Source organism: Schistocerca serialis, chromosome 2, assembly GCF_023864345.2.
Source record: "Schistocerca serialis cubense isolate TAMUIC-IGC-003099 chromosome 2, iqSchSeri2.2, whole genome shotgun sequence".
Taxonomy (NCBI): domain Eukaryota; kingdom Metazoa; phylum Arthropoda; class Insecta; order Orthoptera; family Acrididae; genus Schistocerca; species Schistocerca serialis.
In genome coordinates, this window is record NC_064639.1 from 690,733,245 (window position 1) to 690,749,016 (window position 15,772).

The window sequence follows — 15,772 nt, forward strand, 5'->3', positions numbered from 1 at the left end:
AGGACGTACAAAGTGTGATTTTACATGTTATATTGTACAAATTCAGTTTTATTTATACTACATTTTTTGAGAATTTTTCAAAATGATTGAAATATAACAAATTAAAAATATACAAAAAAACATTCTATTTATACAATATTGTTTAAACATGTTGGTAAATTATATAATGATACTAAATAAGGTACATAATAGGTTGTGGATGTATTTTAAATTAAAATTAAATTTACGGGAAGAAACAAGAGACGGCAATTTGACTTCTACGTGTATGGTTAAATGTGTTATGTATGTTGTCTTGACTGTCTTAGCTAATAATGTATTGATTAATAGGGTATAATGTGGTTCTGAACTTATGGTAACAGTGGAGATTGGGAGTTGATTTAAAATGTCATAGTCTGATGTATCAGGTGCGAGAGCTCGGTAAAACTTCGAGCCAGTCACACATGCATACATGATGCAGTGAAAGAAGAAGAAATGTCACATCTTCAGATAGTGTTACATGCTATGAAATGGTATAAAAACCAACTACATAGAAAGTTACGTTTTCAGATTGATTCGATTTAGAGTTGGAGAACTTCAGCTTACTTTTGCTGGGTTTGTATGTTTATCTCGTCTTCACTTACTTTGTGCGATATAGCATCCGATTCAGTGTCGGTATTTTTATTTGTGTCGTTTACTATGTACTGCTGATCTATCAGATGTGGAGTCTGTCTTATTCTAGCGCATGGGCCGGCCGGTGTGGCCGTGCGGTTCCAGGAGCTTCAATCTGGAAACGCGTGACCGCTACAGTCGCAGGTTCGAATCCTGCCTTGGGCATGGATGTGTGTGATGTCCTTAGGTTAGTTATGTTTAAGTAGTTCTAAGTTCTAGGGGACTGATGACCACAGATGTTAAGTCCCATAGTGCTCAGAGCCATTTGAGCCTAGCGCATGATCTGTCCTCTTTGTACGTCTCATGTAGAGATACTTCGTCTGCGATGTAGTTTGTAGAGTTCCAGCCATCCTGTCTGCATATTAACTGTCGTATGTTCTGATTCCCTAAACTCGATCTTATATGTCCTAGAATATCGCTGAAGACCACTATGTGTTCAGGTATGCCGTTCTCGCACATGCACTATGGACATCAATGAGTTCATTGTTAGAAAACTAATAGCAGCCCAAAGAGGAACTGAAAGATCACTGTTGGGCTACACTAAGAAAGACAGAAGGAAAGCAGTTCATATCACACAGACAACAAAGGTCAGTGACATAATGGAGAGAGTGAATACCTTCAAATGGCAGTGGGCTAGCCATGCCGCTCGAAGAAAAGATGCTAGATTGGAGCTCAGTTTACCTAAAAAGACCGAAGTGAAGACCACCGAACAGGTGGGACAGAGACTTGAGGAAGACGGCGGACTGAACTGGCAATGGGAAGGTCAATATCGGCAGCAATGGAAGAACCTGCAGGGATCCTATATTGCACGCCAAGAGGTCACATTGCCAAACGATCGAATTGGCAGATAACTATGATCTACGAACATGTATATTTTCAAGCAAAAGTTCGGCTTGACAGAAGTGTACTGCAATCAAAGTAACTTTGTGATTGACACGAGTCGAGTGGTTGGGAGCAGCTGCCAGCTTATCTGATTCTTTCACTCCATGTACTCGCTGTGCTGCCTGTCCCTTAGTTAAACGCAGAAACTTGTCAGGCGGAGTTGGCTGTTAGCCGACAACACTACAATCTCTTAGTCACGAAGTTATTTTATTTGGGTTACAATGTTAACGTTAAAGATATCTCTTCCTGAAAGTATAAACAAATAAGCAATACAAAAACGTTAATCCTGAGATGTATCAGGTTGCGCATCTGATCTGTATCACTGCCTCCCCCGTCTGACGCGGTGCCGCTATTAGCGCACTGAGTCCACGACCTCTCCGGTCAGAAGGACCCGGCGTGCGTCCTGTGTGAAGGTACGACGTATATTTTGAAATCGTGTAGGGGCTGTAAAACTAACGTGCTCCATGATTTTAGGGTGTGCTGCTCGGTTAATGTGCTACTTATTTCGGAATATATATGTTTTGAAATTAGTAAATTAGCACAGACTTGATCTTTTACCCTTTTCGTGCAGGGTAAACGCAACGAGATGCGAATGGAGGCTGCAAGAAAGTGTGTTGTGTGGTTGTAAGGGTAGTGAGCGAAAAATGGGAGTTTTTTTCCATCCTCTACTCCAAGGAGTGGAGCGGGCTATTTGATATTTTTCAGCCACATGTCCCATCCGGCTGAGAGTGAGGGGCAGAGAGCCCCTATTGAGAGTAAAGACAGGCCAGCAGCATTACTTCATGCAATCCGCGATAAGTGGCAAATGCGAAAAAGGGACTGGTTAACGTCGTTAGGCAAGTATCCTCTGCAGTGCAGCTGCCTCTACATCTACGTCTACGTGATTACTCTGCTATTCACAATAAAGTGCCTGGCAGAGGGTTCAAAGAAACACCTTCAGGCTGTCTGTCTCTCTACCGCTCCATTCTCGAACGGCACGCGAGAAAAACGAGCACTTAAATTTTTCTATTCGAGTCCTGATTTCTCTTATTTTATCGTGATGATCATTTCTCCCTATGTAAGTGGGTGCCAACAGAATGTTTTCGCAATCGGAGGAGAAAACTGGTGATTAAAATTACATGAGAAGACCCGACGCAAAGAAAAACGCCTTTGTTTTAATGACAGCCGCTCCAATTCACGTATCATGTCTGTGACACTATCTCCCCTATTTCGCGATAATACAAAACGAGCTGCCCTTCTTTGTACTTTTTCGATGTCATCCGTCAGTCCCACCTGATGCGGATCCCACACCGCACAGCAATACTCCAGAATAGGGCGAACAAGCGTGGTGTAAGCAGTCTCTGTAGTAGACCTGTTGCATCTGCTAAGTGTTCTGCCAATGAATCGCAGTCTTTGGTTTGCTCTACCCACGATATTATCTATATGATCGTTCCAATTTAGGTTATTTGTAATTGTAATCCCTAAGTATTTAGCTGAATTTACAGCCTTCAGATTTGTGTGACTTATCGCGTAATAGAAATTTAGCTGATTTCTTTTAGTACTCGTGTGAATAACTTCACACTTTTCCTTATTCAGGGTCAATTGCCACTTTTCGCACCATACAGATATATTGTCTAAATCACTTTGCAAGTCGTTTTGACCATCTAATGACTTTACAAGACGGTAAATGACAGCATCATCTGCAAACAATCTAAGACGGCTACTCAGATTGTCTCCTATGTCGTTAATATATATCAGGAACAATAGAGGGCCTATAAAACTTCCTTGGGGAACGCCGGATATTACTTCTGTTTTACTCTATGACTTTCCGTCTATTACTACGCACTGTGACTTTTCTGACAGGAAATCACTAATCCAGTCGCACAATTGAGGCGATACTCCGTAGGCAGGCACTTTGGTTAGAAGACGCTTGTGAGGAACGGTGTCAAAAGCCTTCTGGAAATTTAAAAATAAGGAATCAATTTGACATCCCCTGTCGACAGCACTTATTACTTCATGAGTATAACGAGCTAGTTGTGTTTGACAAGAATGATATTTTCTGAATCCGTGCTGACTGTGTCTCAATAAATCGTTTTCTTCGAGGTACTTCATAACGTTCGATATAGTATATGTTCCAAAACCCTACTGCAAATCGACGTTAGTGATATAGGCCTGTAATTCAGCGGATTATTCCTACTTGCCTTTTTGGGTATTGGTGTGACTTGAGCAATTTTCCAGTCTTTAGGTACGGATCTTTCTGTGAGTGAGTGGTTGTGTATAATTCCTAAATATGTTAGCTATTTTATCGGCATACTCCGAGAGGAACCTGGCTGGCATACTCCTCCGGAGAAGAGACCGTTGTAAAACGCAGCCACGATATTGCTCAACTCGGAGATTACCCGTTCGAATCCTCGAAGTAGAAGAAATCAGGTGCCAATGTCCCTCATTAAATTCTGAAACATCTGCGCTGTGTTTGATGGAGCTATCAAACTTTACGGCGATGGTAACCTCGCCGTTGACGGCCCGGAAACCGCACGCACACACACACACACACACACACACACACACACACACACACAAAGAGAAAATTTATGGTGATGTGTCTGTCATGTGGGGAGCAAGTCATACATGTTCTGCCACCATCTCCCTTCCTTATCATTGTAATGATAATAGTATCAACATCACAAACGGGCGGTAGACTACATACGCACTCGGTATAGTCATCTACACTAGACAGAAACTTAAGTAAGTCGCTAAAATGGCGTTCATTTGCACCAGGTCGTTTGCAACACAAATTTAGAAAGGAACTGACTGGATGTGACTACCGTCTTCCGTTAGCTGAAAATAAATGGGACGATTAGAAGAGAAGCACTAAAAAAGACTGGTTAAGAATGATTAAAGTAATAAGTTGAAGGAACCATTATGGCATTCACTTGAGATGGTTAAGCAAAAGACTGAAGAAATGGTATCAGGACACTTCTCTTTATGAATGTAACTGCAACTTAGAAACGAAATCAAAATTTCGAATTCAGAGTAATGATGAGTAGAAGCCCTTATTTCCACTGAAGGCAGCTGCGCAATATCATAATGTGTGGGATTGATTTGCTGCAAATGAGCAAAACTGCAGTAAGGCCAGTCTTGCTCGTTTCCTGGCTCTAGTTTTAAGCCCACCGACTATTTGAAGGTGATTTTCATCCGTCAGTGTTGCCAATTTGATTGTTTCATCGTCAATAACTAATTGGTTCCAAAGGGATGCCCTTTGGTTTCATGACGTGTGCTAGAGACAACCTTTCATCACCAAAAAACCCCACCGTCAAACATCACACAGCTTTACACTGAAATAAAAAGGCCAATGGTCAGGGGCGCCTTGTCACGGTTCGCGCGGCTCCCTCCGTCGGAGGTTCGAGTTCTCCCTCGGGCATGGGTGTGTGTGTGTATTGTCCTTAACGTAAGTTAGATTAAGTAGTGTGTAAGTCAAGTGACCGATGCTCTCAGAAGTTGGTCCCATAGAACCTTACCACAAATTTTTGAATAAAAAAAGGCCAACATCGATTCAAGCCTGTTTCGTCCACTTGTTATGATGTAACCACTGCACTTCGGTGAACGGTAATGTGTGCGCTATACGAGCCGTTAATTTCCCCCGTAGCCTTTAAAATACGATAAAATTTCCCGTCATGTCTTTGCCCCCTGGACGACGTAAGGTGAGCATCTATATTTCAGATATAAATAAGGAGTTTTTATCCTTTATTATCTGTGAAATAACTATTGTGTATGTTTCATGTTGAACGAGCGGGAATGAGAGCGAGACGGCATGTACGTCACTGGAAAGCGACCATCGCTGCGCCACTCGAAGCGACACAATAAGCCTACCGCCAGCGACTATGGAAAAATATGCCATTTTTCTCTTGTTCTGAGACCACTGTTAATGTAATTGTAATTAAAATAATATTATGTGTAAAATTGTACGAATTTATCTCTTGTAAGGCTCAGTGTGTTGTGGTAAGGAGTATGGAAAGGTTGTCTGTCTTGATAACTTACGGAGTCTATACAGGGTGTTACAAAAAGGTACGGCCAAACTTTCAGGAAACAGTCCTCACACACAAATAAAGAAAAGATGTTATGTGGACATGTGTCCGGAAACGCTTAATTTCGATGTCAGAGCTCATTTTAGTTTCGTCAGTATGTACTGTACTTCCTCGATTCACCGCCACTTGGCCCAATTGAAGGAAGGTAATGTTGACTTCGGTGCTTGTGTTGACTGCGACTCATTGTTCTACAGTACTAGCATCAAGCACATCAATACGTAGCATCAACAGGTTAGTGTTCATCACGAACGTGGTTTTGCACTCAGTGCAATGTTTACAAATGCGGAGTTGGCAGATGCCCATTTGATGTATGGATTAGCACGGGGCAATAGCCGTGGCGTACGTTTGTATCGAGACAGATTTCCAGAACGAAGGTGTCCCGACAGGAAGACGTTCGAAGCAATTGATCGGCGTCTTAGGGAGCACGGAACATTACAGCCTATGACTCGCGACTGGGGAAGACCTAGAACGACGAGGACACCTGCAATGGACGAGGCAATTCTTCGTGCAGTTGACGATAACCCTAATGTCAGCGTCAGAGAAGTTGCTGCTGTACAAGGTAACGTTGATCACGTCACTGTATGGAGAGTGCTACGGGAGAACCAGTTGTTTCCGTACCATGTACAGCGTGTGCAGGCGCTATCAGCAGCTGATTGACCTCCACGGGCACACTTCTGCGAATGGTTCACCCAACAATGTCTCAATCCTCATTTCAGTGCAAATGTTCTCTTTACGGATGAGGCTTCATTCCAACGAGATCAAATTTTAAATTTTCACAATCAACATGTGTGGGCTGACGATAATCCGCACGCAATTGTGCAGTCACGTCATCAACACAGATTTTCTGTGAACGTTTGGGCAGGCATTGTTGGTGATGTATTGATTGGGCCCCATGTTCTTCCACCTACGCTCAATGGAGCACGTTATTATGATTTCATACGGGATACTCTACCTTTGATTGGGCCCCATGTACTTCCACCTACGCTCAATGGAGCACGTTATCATGATTTCATATTCGATACTCTACCTGTGCTGCTAGAACATGTGCCTTTACAAGTACGACACAACATGTGGTTCATGCACGATGGAGCTCCTGCACATTTCAGTCGAAGTGTTCGTACGCTTCTCAACAGATTCGGTGACCGATGGATTGGTAGAGGCGGACCAATTCCATGGCCTCCACGCTTTCCGGACCTCAACCCTCTTGACTTTTATTTATGAGGGCATTTGAAAGCTCTTGTCTATGCAACCCCGGTACCAAATGTGGAGACTCTTCGTGCTCGTATTGTGGACGGCTGTGGTACAATACGCCATTCTCCAGGGCTGCATCAGCGCATCAGGGATTCCATGCGACGGAGGGTGGATGTATGTATCTTCGCTAACGGAGGACATTTTGAACATTTCGTGTAACAAAGTGTTTGAAGTCACACTGGTACGTTCTGTTGCTGTATGTTTCCATTCCATGATTAATGTGATTTGAAGAGAAGTAATAAAATGAGCTCTAACATGGAAAGTAAGCGTTTCCGGACACATGTTCACATAACATATTTTCTTTCTTTGTGTATGAGGAATGTTTCCTGAATGTTTGGCCGTACCTTTTTGTAACACCCTGTATAATATTGATTACGACAACAACACATCTCTTCCTTGTGTTAGTTGTTAACCTCAATCGCTGTCAAATGTGGAAATAAATACTATATTAATGGAGGGTAAAAATAAGTTATGCTCTCTCAAGACCTTAATTTGGGAGATTGTTTTAATGGAAGCTAAAAAGAATGACGAATTAAATGAAATGTTTTACACTGTCAGAAAATATAAAGCTGAGAGAGATAATCTCATGATGTAATATTAATATGGAAAGATCAAAGATATACAAGAATTACAAATATTCAAAATTCACTGAAGGAAAAAAATTGCAACATCAAGGAGTGTGCGGCATAAACGAATGTTGGTGGGGGTGTTTCTACATCTGAAAGATGATGTGTACTCAGGTTTCGCGCCAGTTGCATAAGAGTGGCGTTAGCAGTGTCACTATGAGGGTGGAAATCAGAGTTGCTCTAAATACGCACTGTAACGGTTGAGTGTTAGCTACCTTGCAGATTTGACGTGGTGAGTTGAGGTTAGTCAAGAAAGCCTTTGAGGCGACAAAGATGTCATTGTCAACACCTCACTGAGTTCGAACGAGATCGTACAATAGGCTTACGAGAAGCTGGATGTTCCTTCTGCGATACTTTAGAAAGACTTGGCAGGAATGTAGTCGATGTACATGATTGCTGGCATCGTTCGCCACGGGAATGTACGGTCACAGGAATAACCGTCTCCGGACGATCACGAAGCATTACCGAGAAGGAAAGACGATCGTGCTCGGAGTACGGCTCTGGCGCATGGTACAGCATCTATGGCAGCAAGTGGAGCAGCAGTCGGCACCACAGTGACGTAACTAACTCTTACAAATCGATTACTCCAAGGACAGCTGAGCCAGACGCCCTGTAGCGTGCATTCCACTGCCCCGAACCACGGCTATTTGAGACTCCATTGGAGTCAAGCGAGAGATCATTGGAGAGCAGGGAGGAGGTTTGCTGTGTTTTCTGATGACAGCTGTATCTGCCTCGGTGCCAGTGATGCCTGTGTTTTGGTTAGAAGAAGGCCAGTTCAGGACCAGCAACCAACCTGTCTGCGTGCTGGACACACTGGACCGACACCTGGAGATCTGGTCTAGGGTGCGATTTCGTACGACAGCAGGGGCACTCTCGTGGTTATCCCAAGCATCCTGACTGCAAAGCGGTACGTCCATCAGCTGATTCGACCTGTTGTGCTGCCACGTATGACAAGCATTCCAAGGCGTCTTCCCAAGAGGAGAACGCTCACCCACGTATCGCTGTTGTAACCCAACACTCTACAGAGTGTCGACTTGTTCCTTGGTCTGTTCGATCATCGGATCTGTCACCAATCGAGCAAATATGGGATATCATCGGACGACAACTCCAGCGTCATCCAAGAACAGCATTAACCGTCCCCGTACTGACCGACTAAGTGCAACAGGCATGGAACTCCATCCCACAAACTGACATCCGCCACGTGTACGACACAATTCTTACGCATTTGCATACTTGCATTCAGTATTCTGGTGGTTACACCGGTTATTAATATACCACCACTTCACACTTGCAGTGGCTTATCTCGATCTTAAATTAAACTATTATCTTGCACTGCCAATCACTTAACCACATAACATTGTTGTTGTTGTGGTCTTCATTCCTGAGACTGGTTTGATGCAGCTCTCCATGCTACTCTATCCTGTGCAACCTTCTTCATCTCCCAGTACTTACTGCAGCCTACATCCTTCTGAATCTGCTTAGTGTATTCATCTCTTGATCTCCTCTTCGATTTTTACCCTCCACGCTACCCTCCAATACTAAATTGGTGATCCCTCGATGTCTCAGAACATGTCCTACCAACCGATCCCTTCTTCTAGTCAAGTTGTGCCACAAGCTCCTCTTCTCCCCATTAGTTATGTGATCTACCCATCTAATTTTCAGCATTCTTCTGTAGCACCACATTTCGAAAGCTTCTATTCTCTTCATAACATAGACAAATGTATTCCCAAAATTCTGGTTAGTCCCGGCGGAGGTTCGAGTCCTCCCTCGGGCATGAGTGTGTGTGCTTGTCCTTAGGTTCAAAGTGGTTCAAATGGCTCCGAGCACTATGGGACTTAACGTCTGAGGTCATCAGTCCCCTAGAACTTAGAACTACTTAAACCTAACTAACCTAAGGACATGACACACATCCATGCCCGAGGCAGTATTCGAACCTGCGACCGTAGCTGTCGCGCAGTTCCAGACTGTAGCGCCTAGAACCGCTCGACCACCCCGGCCGGCTGTCCTTAGGATAATTTAGGTTAAGTAGTGTGTAATCTTAGGGGTTGTTGTTGATTTTTGGGGAAGGAGACCAGACAGCGAGGTCATCGGTCTCTCGGTTTAGGGAAGGACGGGGAAGGAAGTCGGCCATGCCCTTTGAAAGGAACCATCCCGGCATTTGCCTGGAGCGATTTAGGGAAATCACAGAAAACCTAAATCAGGATGGCCGGACGCGGGATTGAACCGTCGTCCTCCCGAATGCGAGTCCAGTGTCTAACCACTGCGCCACCTTGCTCGGTGCTGTAAGCTTATGGACTGATGACCTTAGCAGGTAAGTGCCGTAAGATTTCACACACATTTGAACATTCCCAAAATTCCAGTACTCTACTTTTTTTCGGGACTGTTTTTTTTGCATCAGTGTATTTAAAGTTTGGATAAGGAAAGCCAGAAATGTTATATGTAAAGATAAATAATTTAACGTAAGTCGATCTTGAACGGCATCTCAAGCGTCGAGTAAAAGAAAAATTGATCTTTGCTTGAAGCTCTAGCAACGAACAATGAAAATAATAAGACTGTCTCTGGTTGACGCTATAGCAACGAAAGGGAACAACTACTACGATACCGATATTTCTAATAAATATAATACAACTGCACAAGTTGTCGCAACATGAATATTCAGTATTCAGGGATATGACAGGAACATTCACTCGAAATAAAAATGTCTAGTAAAAGTATGCTCCAAAGTGGATATCTTAAGAGGTATTCCAATCTGTTCATCTTCGCTACTGTGAAAGACAGTCCTTCTAATAAACAAGTGTTCATAGATGTTACGGTACGCACGTTGTAGCTCATGTTTACTGGCCATTTCTTCTTGTTTTGTACTACTGCCGCTCGACTACGACATTATTGCCCTTCGCCACTTGTGCCCGCCATCGGAAACACGCGGTGACGTGATAGTAAACAAGTACAGTGGTCGGATTACCTTCAATTCGGAAGTCTCAATGCACTATTATTTTCAATCAATACGTGTTAGTCCAGGGCTTCACCCACAGTTCAAAGAATACTATTATTCATTCATTGAACTGTGGGTAAAGCCTGATCAACAGGGACTTACATGTATTGATCGAAAATAATAGTGCATTGAGTATGGCTAGCTTCTAGCCGAAACCTAGATCTGCATAAAAAGTTTAAAAAGGAGGACTGATTGCTGCAATCTATAATTTACAAGTACAGTGGTAACTGCGGAAAACACATCGCACTGTCAATGCTTTCAGGACGCTTGTGAATATAGCACCAAATCGTTTAGCCTGTCCTCGTGAAATATCACGACAACAAGTCACACTAAGTCGATCGAAGAGCTCTCACGTCAGGTGCAATAATGTTGTGGCTGACTAATAACTTCTATCAAAATATGGAAAGCAAAGAGCTTGCGGTAGTACAAGAAATATGTTTCACGGTATCGAAGATGTGGTCATAGCTCTTAAGGGGTATGCGTTTCAGATCCCAAGTTTGCTAGACTTTCTTGCTTCGAGTGATCATTGATGTCATATTCCTGAATATTGATCATTCCTCCCGGGACATCCTGTACACTCACAATCGTAGCGGAATTAATTGTGACGTATGCGGTTCGCCAACACAGCAACGAGGCATATCACGGCACCTTGAAAGCGGTGACCGGGAGACAGCGACTTCCAAAAGCGGCGCGTGTGTGGCGAGGGCCGCAGGTCGCTGCCCCGACCGCGCCTCGCCTGCATTAGCAGCGCGGCACGGCGCCGTAAAGCTCGCATGCAGATAGGCGCCGCCTGTGCTGAACCCGTGTTTTATCGCGCCCTCTCCTTTACGGCGGGCGTATATTTAACCGACAAACGCAGCGTCGGAACACGTGCCGCCGCCCGGTCGCCGTCCTCCAGCGGCCTAAGCCGATTTCGTCGCTGCCGCCTGCGCTCGGTCATTATACACGGAGCTGTCATGGGATACATCCTAAAATCGTGTCGGCTTCGTTTTTCATGGCGTAGTGCGGCACATCGACGTGGCATGAACACAAAAAGTCCTTGGAAATCCCCTGCAGAAATATTGAGCCATGCGGCCTCTATAGCCGTCCATAATAGCGAAAGTATAGCCGGTGGAGGGTGTTGTAAAAGATTTGGCCTCTCAGTTATATCCCGTAAATGTTCAATGGGATTCATGTCGGACAATACGGGTGGCCATATCAATCACTAGAATTTCCAGATTAAAACCAGTGGCGAACGATGGTGGTCCAGTGACATGGCGCATTCTTATTCATAAAAATTTCGTATCTCATTGGAAATATGAAGTCCATGAATGGCTGCAAATGATCTAAAAGTAGCCGAACATAACCGTTTCCAGTCAACGGTCAATTCAGTTGGATCAGAGAACCCAGTCCATTCCATGTAAACACAGCCCAAATCATTAGGGATCCAACATGCGCAATGCCTTGTTGACAGTCTGGGTCCATGGCCTCGTGGGGTCTCCAGTATACTCGAAGCCTACAACCAGCTCTTACCAACTAAAATCGGGACTAAGGTGATCAGGCCTCTCCTGCCTCGGGCATGGATGTGTGTGATGTCATTAGGTTAGTTACGTTTAAGTAGTTCTAAGTTCTAGGGGACTGATGACCTCAGATGTTGAGTCCCATAGTGCTCAGAGCCATTTGAACCATTTGATCAGACCTCGTTTTTCCAATCGTCTAGGGTCCAACCGACATTGTCGCGAGCCCAGGAGAGGTGTCGTGCTGTTAGCGAAGGCACCGGCGTAGGTCGCCTGCTGCCATAGACCATTAACGCCAAATTTGGCCGCAGTGTCCTGAGGGATACATTCGTCGTACGCCCCACATTGATTTCTGCGGTTATTTCACTCAGTGTTGCTTTTCTGTTAGCACTGACAACTCTACGCAAACACCGCCGCTGTCGATCATTAAGTGAAAGGCATCGGGCATCGTGTTGTCCGTGGTAATAGGTAAAGTCTGAAATTTGGTGTTCTTGGCACGCTCTTGACACTAGGGATCTCAGGATATTGTATTCCGAAACGATTTCCGAAATGGGGTGTCTCATGCGTCTAGCTCCAGCTACCTCTTCGCGTTCAAGTCTGTTAACTCCTGTCGAATGGCCACAATCAGCCACCAACCTTGTCGCCGGTATAACACCGGCTCCCGTCAGATCACCAAAGTTAAGCGATGTCGGACTTGGCCTGCGCATGGATGGTTCACCGTTCGGGTCTACCGAATGCTGTTGTCAAACGAGGTGCACTCAGCCCTTGTGCGGTCAATTAAGGACCTACTTGATTTAGAAGTTGTGGTACCGGTCACTAAAACTGACAACGGCAGGGAGAACTGTGTGACCACCGCATCCGGTAACACCTAAGGGCTGAGGATGACACGGCAGCCGGTCGGTACGGTTGGGCCTTCATGGCCTGTTCGGAAAGTGTGGCCATAATCAAGTTGGAAATCTTTTCACATGCCTCATCTGAGTACAAACGACAGCTCCGTCAATGCGCTGCCATTTTATGCATTGCGTACGCTATACTACCGTCACCGCATATGTGCACACCGTTATCCCATGATTTTTGTCACCTTAGTGTACACATCATCTTCGCAGTCGAACATAATAAATTCGCACAGGCCGACTATCGTGAGGACGGAAGGTATCTCTAGTAATCTAACACAGCGCACCATCATTTCGGCTTCACGTAATTAAGCATATATCGGCTACTCAATCCTGTCGATAAGTTCGCTTATCGTAACGTTATCTTATGCGTCCTTGTCCCAGTTAACTTATTTTTTGCCCGGAGTTATTGTAAGAGAAGAGTGGAGCACAGCTTCTCATCTTCAGCATTTAACGAAACGTCTGACAGCTTACTGTTCTGTTAAAACAAAAGTAACAGCATTTAAAGGAGTCGAACATACGATATCAAAAATTGTCATTCATGTCAAGATAACAGAACACGTAAAACGTTTCATCTTGGAAATCAAGTATCTGGAAGATCAAAATGTCGATAAAAACTTCCAATATTCAGATATATGTGCACTGTAAACAGTACGTTAAAAATAAATTGAAGAAAGAAACAAAATTAAATTTTGTAATAATATGGCAATTTCTGTATTCCTCTATAACGGTGAAAAGTGGATCCTTACCAAACATCGGAGAAATGCAATTCAAGGTCTAAACCGACACTGCTGTAAAAGTATGTACAAAATTAAACAAAATATAAAAATGAAGGTATTGGAAAGACAGTTAAAAATTGGAACCAAAAACCCATATCATCGATCAAAAGACAGGTAATGAAAGAACCATGTAGAAACAATGGCAGCCCCGACATTACCACTGCAACCATGAAATACACTAGTTGAACAAAAATATTCGGACACACCCATGTAAAGCCGGCCGGAGTGGCCGTGCGGTTCTGGGCGCTACAGTCTGGAGCCGCGTGACCGCTACGGTCGCAGGTTCGAATCCTGCTTCGGGCATGGATGTGTGTGATGTTAATAGGTTAGTTAGGTTTAAGTAGTTCTAAGTTCTAGGGGACTTATGATCTCAGCAGTTGAATCCCATAGTGCTCAGAGCCATTTGAACCATTTGAACACCCATGTAATGCGGACCCGCAAGTATAAACGAAGGCGGCAAGTTTCGTGTTGTCGGTACAGTAACGGTGACACCAAAACCTTTGGTCAGGAAAACTCAGTGACTTCGAACATGGACAACTCATTGAGTTACAAAACCATCAGGGACATTTCAGTCCATGTGAAACTACTGTAGTCGACTGCTGATGTCTCTGTGAAGTGTAAATGCGAAAGAACAACCAGTGACCGACAGGGACTCTCGAGCAATGCGGAGGGTGGTTGTAAGAAATCGCATGAAATCAGCGGAAGGACTCACTAGTGAGTTGCAGAGTGCTGCCATCGGTCCAGCCAGCACAGTTACTGTGCATAGATAGTGAAAAAGAGTGCGGCAGATGGCCTAGCAGCTCCTCAACAGCCACACATCTGTACTCAATTCTAAGAGACGCTTTAGATGGTATAAAGAGCGACGGAACTGGATTTGCATGTAAACGGGAGATGTGGAGTGATTAATGACGCTATACCCGGACTTGGCGAATACGTGGAGAACGTTACCTCACATCACGTGTATTGCCTACAGTAAATTATAGATGACTGGTGTTGCGGTAGGGGAGAATTTTTCGTGGTTAGGATGTGGAACCGTAATTGCGCTTAAGAACGCATTAAATGTGGAACGATGCGAACCCATCTCATAGTGTTGTGTACTGCGTACAGCAGAAGAACAATTCAGAGGCAATTATTGATTACATCAGCATGATAGTGCATCTTGTCATGAAGTAGCATCTGTGAAGCAGTGGTTTGTGGACAACAACATTTCTGAAATGGAATAGCCTGCCCAGAGTGCCAACCTGAACTCAAGGGAATACGTTTGCGGTGAGTGAAAACGTCGACTTTCCGCCAGACCCCAGCACCCATCACTATCTTCTCTCGTTTCGGCTCTTGATGAAGGATGAGCTTCCGTCCATCCATACACAGACACCTCGTTGAAAGTGTTTCTAGAGTAGTTCAAGCCATCACAAACGCGAAGAGTGGATACACTCCATATTGATATCCATTACAGCTGTCCACATAGTTCATGTACCACATCTATACTAATAATAAAACTCTAAAACCGTAATGCTTAAACACGCTTATCTCCAAAACTACTAGCGGAATTTTCCTGGGTGTTCACAGGTATCTTCAGCGTAAATTTCGGCAAAAGAAAGGCTTCATTTCGTGAAAATCGGATGAGGGAAAGAAAGACATAATAGTTTTAACGCAGGGCAATACATTTAATCTTTGAAGAAGCTGTTTGCTCTTTGACATTTGAACTGTATCATATTTGTGAAAATAATACGATTCAAAGTTATGAATACAATGCTTATACTGTCATCAACATATTTAATCCCTACTTCAACGTCAAAATTATTAAATGCGAAAGTAACTCTATCTGATACGTTTCCACGACGAAACTACTGAAACGAATTCTGTGAAATTTGGTATGGAGATAGCTTGAATCCAGATGACGAACATAGACTACTTACACCAGAGAACATAAACTATGTTAAATTATTAAATTTGTGGATAGTATCCACGGTGTATGATGTGTAGTTACTTCAGTAGCAGGATGCATATACGTGCGCTTCTGCCCAGACCCCTATGCACACACCGCTAGGCAGTGATGCTGCGCATGCCAACTCTTCATATATTGAGGCAGTGGTAAAGTGGTGAGTGGGGTGGGGGGCGAGGGCTCACTAGCTAAGCACACC